This window comes from Capsicum annuum, unplaced genomic scaffold, assembly GCF_002878395.1.
Source record: "Capsicum annuum cultivar UCD-10X-F1 unplaced genomic scaffold, UCD10Xv1.1 ctg3121, whole genome shotgun sequence".
Lineage (NCBI taxonomy): Eukaryota > Viridiplantae > Streptophyta > Magnoliopsida > Solanales > Solanaceae > Capsicum > Capsicum annuum.
This window is the reverse complement of record NW_025837826.1, coordinates 336,305-343,152: the sequence shown is the minus strand read 5'-3', so window position 1 is coordinate 343,152 and position 6,848 is coordinate 336,305.

Genomic DNA, 6,848 nt, shown 5'->3' with positions numbered 1-6,848 from the left:
ACTGATGTTTGGTACTTATCTGACCTGTATAAAGCTCGATCTCAAATAAGTTATATGTTCATATGAGGGAGTACTGTCATATCTTAGAGATATACAAAGCAACCTATCTAGACACTTCAACGAACCATGCTGAGATAATAGTTATTCATAAAGCAGCCTGAAAATGTATGTGGTTGAGGTCCACGATACATCTCATTTGCGAAAAATATGATTTGAAATGTGATAAAGTACCCATGATTTTTTATGAGGATAATGCAACATGCACAACACAACTTAAGGGAGGACTCAAGGAGATAGAACGAAGTATATTTCATTAAAGTTTTTCTGTACACACAAGCTACAAAAGAATGGTGATATTAACGTGCAACAGATTCGTTCAAGTGACAATGTGGTTGATTTATTCACCAAGTCTCCTCCAATTGCAACTTCCAAAAAGATGGTGTACAAGATCGGGATGCAAAGGTTCAAGGATGTTCCCATTAGAGGGAGTTAATGCGCGTTGTACTCTTTTTTCTTTACAAGGTTTTGTCCCACTGGGTTTTCCTTGTAAGGTTTTTAATGAGCTAGCCTATAAGCGTATTGTTAGAGATATGTACTCTTTTTCCTTTTCTAGATTTTTTTTCCACTTATTTTTTTCTAGTAAGGTTTAACGAGGCACATTATCTATCAATTAGACATTCAAGGGAGAGTGTTATAAATGTATTACCATATATAGTGTAAGTCTGTTTATGGAAAAGTTAGAAACCCAAGGTTAGTTTTTCCCTATAAATAAAGGGGTTTCCTTCATTGTAATTAACTAATCAAGAACCCCTCAAGAATTCCTCATGAGAAATAAAAAAGTTTCCTCTCTTCTCTCTCTATTCTTCTTGTTCTTATTTTGTATTTCATAACAAAATCTTATATTTTACGGGTTTTGATTAGGAAATTTGTAGAACTATAAAATCAACACTTGGTGATATTTTTCACATCTATGATCAATTTTCAAGTGGAGCTCTTACTTGTATAACAATAATTTAAAAGAATGTACGAACACAAATAATGAGCAGATCAGCCCGCTTTTTGTAAATAAGGTTCAAGCTATCTAAACCATTAGAAGAGAAGCTTGAAATTTTATCTAACGAGAAATTCTTAGTACTTATAATTTAATTGTTTACTATTTAATATTCTTGATATATTTAGTTAACTTTCAAATTTTGATATTATTTAGTAGAGATACTAATCATTAGGGTTTTAATACAATCTTGATTGCTTTTGTTCCGATTATTTCTTGCAATTTTGGTCTTTATTTATCTATTTAATTTTGTGATTTTATTGCTTTTCGAAAAGAGTAGTTAACCCTAGTCCATTTATTTTAATTGAGTTTGAGAGAGGAAACTAAAATTGTAAAGATTAATTAGCCCAATTTGAGGATTTAAACCTCATCTAATGAATGCGAGCTAGAGATACAAAAATTTAAGTGTAGCCTAAAATCGAAATGTGCTAAATGCTTCTTAGTTTAATTCGTGAGAACTCTAAGATAGACTCGCTAAGACTTTAGTGAGTAATTGAGATTTCAAGGTTAATTGCTAGATCTATAATTAATATAATAATTATTTGCCATTGATCGTTCTTGATGTTAGTCATTTCCTAACTTTTTTTTTCAACCAATATCTTTATTTTATTAATGCAAAGCCGAACTTAAAGAGTTAAAAGATTTAGAAGCATCTTTGACAACCCAACAATGAAAACAAGAGGTTCATACTAATTTGTCTAACAATGTAAGAGAAAATTTTGCCATATTGTGCGCAACCATATTCCAAGATCTAGGAATATATGTAATTGAAACTTCTTCAAACATCCTTATTAGCTTCCATATATCTTCGAACGTGGTATCTATCTTCCATGAAACTACACTTCTCTTCATCACCATGTCCACTACATTCTTTGCGTCTGATAAAATTTGCACCTTTGTCCATCCATTTTCTTGAGCTTTTTCCAATGCAGTCCGTATTACAAGCGCTTCTGCAATGATGGTCTTCCCAACAAATTGAATTGGGGAGCCAAGGGCTTCAAGCAAATTTCCAGAGCTATCCATAGCTGCCATTCCAATGCTTGTCATATTCTTCTCCTTTTGTAAGCTAGCATCTGCAAACATAATCACAAAATCTTGTGCTACAATAATTGCACTATTAGTAGTATGGTCAGTGCCCAATGTAAGAGAAGGCATGTCAAGTGAATTACTTTCATATTCCTAAAAATCAAAAAGTGTCTTGTTTACAATTTCATTAGATTCAAAGATTACACCATTAAAGTTCCTATCGTTTATAGCCTTCCAAATTTGCCACATTATAGATATAATTAATTTAATAAGCTCAATAGAATCAGGATATTGATTAGTGTTATCAAATAGCTCTTTCCACCCTCTAGAAAAATCTGTAATATTTTCGATGTTTGGCCATTTAATAGGGCAAATTTTCCATACCATCTGAGCCTTCGGACATCTAAAAAATATATGTTCAATAGTTTCACTATCCTCACCGCAACTCTTACATACATCACAATTATTTTTTAGCCTTTTAGAAATAACATCATTCACAGGAAGCACAGTCAAGATATATTTACGAATGAAATATTTATACTTATTTTTAACATTCATAGATTATAAAAAATTCCAAAACTTTTTAGAAAAAGACTGATAACTAGATTGAGTTCTATCGCTATTGGATATACTACTTCTATCAATTTTCCCCACCAAATGATAACCAGATTTTACTTTATAGATTCTCGACTTCGTATGACGCCAAATAATTCTATCTGAAGATCCGGTACTAGAGATCGGGATACACAAAATGTCATTGATATCCTCTATAACAAACCTCTTCTTAAGTTCTTTAAGCTTCCAAGTGTGGTTTCTATGATCAATAAAGTCATTCTCTTGTAATTCTAAATCCATTTGAGATTGAGAGAACCTAAGTTTGAAGCCACAGGCGTTGGGTATCCAAGGGTCAGTCCAAACCTTAATACTATCTCTGGATCCCACCCTCTATCTAATACCTTTATGTAATACGTTTTTTCCTCAAATGATGCTTTTCCATACCCAAAAGATAGTAGAAGATGAAGTAGCTTTGAGGAATGAAGTATTTTGAAAATACTTACTTTAAGAATTCTAAAATAAGAGAATCTGCCTAAGTTAAGATTCCCCAAGCTAGTTTTGCCAACAGAGCCTGGTTGAACGATTTTAACTCTCTAAATCCTATACCCCTATACGATTTAGCAATACAAAGGTTCTCCCATTTTTTAAAATGCATTTTTCTCCTACTCTCATCTTGTCCCCAGCAAAGTTAGAAAAAATAGTAGTAATCTCCTTATACAAATTATCAGGGAATTGAAAATATAATAGAGCATAAGACGGTATCGCTGATAAAGCGGATTTAACCATTACTTCCTTTCTAGCAGGGCTCAAGAAATTATGTTTCCAACCTTTGGTTTTAGATTTAACTCTATTCTTTATAAAATCCAACATTCTTTTTTTTATTTTCCTACTACTGCCGCTAAACCTAAATACATCCCAAGCTCAGTAGATCTTAGCTGCCCTATTGCTGCGATAATTTCATCCTTTTCACTTTCAGGAGTATTTTTACTAAAGAAAATAGCTAATTTAGATAGGTTAACCTTTTGACCCGAACAATCTTCATATTTTTTAAGAATATCAAAAATATTCAAAGCATTTTGAATATTAGCATTACAAAATATAAAGGAATCATTAGCAAAAAAATAAATGATTAACCGTCGGTCCACTCCTAATCAAACTTAGTCCTTGAATATCTCCATTCGCTTCCACTTGGTTTAATATTCTAGATAAACCTTCTGCACATATAAGAAATAAATACGGAGATAAAGGATCCCCTTGTCTTAAGCCCCTTGTAGGAGTCACTTCTTTCGCTACCTCCCCATTAAGATGAAATTGATAAGTAGGGGTAGTTACACATTGCATAATCCACCTAACAAAAGTTTCATGAAAATCCATTTTTGTCATTAATTTTTGTAAATAAGTCCATTCCACTCGGTCATATCTAACTTTAGAGCCATATAATTACGCTTGCCTCGCCTTTTATTTTTCAATATATGAATGAACTCGTGGGCTATAATCACATTGTCCACAATCTGCCTTTTATCAATAAAATCCGACTGATTAGGAGAAATAATAGTAGGAAGGTATTTTTTGATTCTTGTAGCTATAATCTTAGCAATAATTTTATAAACCATTGAACACAAGCTAGTGGGTTTATACTGGCTAATATCGCTAGGATTCTTAATTTTTGGAATTAATGTAATAAGAGTCTGATTCCAAGAGTGAATTAGACGCCCTGAACGAAAGAAACTTTTAGCTACTTCATAAATATCTCTTGATAAAATATTCCAATACTTTTGAAAGAAAAAAGTAGTCATACCATCCACTCCTGGCGCCTTTACGGGATTCATATCAAACGTTGCCTTTTTAATATCCTCACTTGTAACCTCCCTAATCAGATTATCATTCATATAATTATCAACTACTGGATAAATCAAGGTCAAAATAGGGTCAAAGTTGGACGGTCTAGAAGTAGTAAAGAGATTCTTATAAAAATGTTGTACTTCTAGTACAATTTCTTTATGTTCAGAGATCCATTTTCCATCTTCTAGTTGAAAGACTTTAATTTTATCATAATTACGTCTTTAGATAGTCTTCATATGAAAGAAAAAAGTAGTCTTATCACCCTTCTAAAGCCATAACTCTCTAGACTTTTGTTTCCAGTAGATTTCTTCATCTTTATAAGCTTTGCCTAATTCTCTCTTAAGCTCCTTCAGTTTATTAATATCAAAAAGTCTAGTGTCATTTTAAGATCAACAATCCTATTCTTAATTCCTTGTATTTTTTTCCTAGAGTTTTCCTTACCATCTCGAAGCCAAGCTAGAAGCGCTATTTTATATTTTTTAACTTAAAGCTCACTATAGATTGATTAGTACCTTCTACACTTCTATTCCATGTTTGCTCAATCGCTATATTTACTTCTTCTTTTTCGCTCCATCTTTTATAAAAAAAAACTTTTTTTTTCCTTTTTATAGGGCTAGGTTCAGAGTTTATAATTAGTGCCGAGTGGTCAGAAGCCTCTGTTTCTAGATGGTTGGTGTTAGCTTGACTAAATTCAAGTCTCCATTCAGGTGAACATAAAGCTCTATCAAGTTTTTCTTGAATAATTCCATCGTTTTCTCTATAGCACTACCAAGTCCAAGGTTTCCCATTTAAACCTCAGTCAATAGCACCAATCTCCCATAAGAAGTTTTTAAAGTCTGTAAATGAAGACTCCTCTCGAACTCTACCACCTATTTTTTCCAAATTATCCCTAATGTTATTAAAATCACTAGCCATAACCCACATTGATCCCCAACTATTATATCTGCCGCAAAGTTCTTAAAGTTCTTGTAATTTATTTCTACAAATAGCTTTATCAGTACTTAACTATCCCTCTCTATTTTTTTTGTTTTTTCTTTACGTGAGAGGCTATTGGTCACTTTACTTACTTTCCAATCAGTTTTGTATTTGCTAGTTTTTAAAAGAAAATTCAAACTATTATTAATTATTTGGCTTACCTTAATAAGTGGTAATTTCATAATTAACTCAATTGCTCTAGTATATTGTTTCCTGTGAGATTTGAACCCTATACATAGTAAATTATATTACGATGATCATGTACACTTTTTTTCTTTGAAGAGTGGATTTAGATATTATCTATTTTTAATGCAGATATGAGAAGCTATTTGTAAAACCAACTTTGAACAAGGATTTTTTTTTTTTATTTTTTAAACTCTATTTAAAAGAAAAAATTCAAATCCATTAGTGATGGGGGTTGAGGCTTGACCCCAATGAAGAGTGCAGTGAGTTGCTCCTCAACTCAGGGACCTATTCCCAGATGACCTCAAATAGCAGAACCAATAGAATAATAAACAATAAAAATACTTGGAAAGATAAATAACAGACGTAAGGGTTTTACGTGGAAACTCCTTGCTTAAGGGAGAAAAATCATGACCTGCCTCCAGGATTTCTAAGCTCCACTATACTCAAGCAAACTCTTGAATATAAACTCCAAAGCTCAGGATTAAACTCTTAATCCTCACTTTCCTAGTAATAGCTCTATTACAAGGAAACTCAAGCAGCAACTCTACTGCTTCACCCTCCAACTAACTTTAACTGGACACCACAAGCTAACTCTAGCTTGAAAAATCACCTAACTTAAGATGATTACAAAGAGAAGGTTTTCACCTCAACACCTACTAACAATCATAAGAAAATGTAGAAAAACGTTTAAGAACAAACATCAAGGAAGTAAAAGTACAACTCTATGAACAATTAGTTCTCTATTTCAAGAGGAGTCTTTGATTCAGCTTTAGAAAGATATTATTTGTGTGAATATGGAAGCATTAATTTTCTTATTGATAAAGATGAACAATATATATTATGACACAAAAAATTCTAGGAGCGATCCCATTGGTTGCGATAAAAAGGTGGCAGCAGTTTTTTTACCAATATTTGTACTTTGTGTTAGCTGTGACAGTTGACCGTGATAGTGACAGTTGAGCCCAACCTGTTTTCTAAGTTGTAGTAGATTTGTCATCACAATACCTTCAGGAAATAGGTCCAAAACTATAATTTTTTCAATCATCAAAACTTAGGACTTAACAATTTCCCCTTTATGATGATGACAAACCCATGCAAGCAAATCAACATACTTAACATCTTCAAGCAACTTCCATTCAACATAGTCTATACCTTCAACAACACAAGAAGCAGCCTTAGCAAGCCCAGTTTTCCCAACCAATTCCCCCTATCA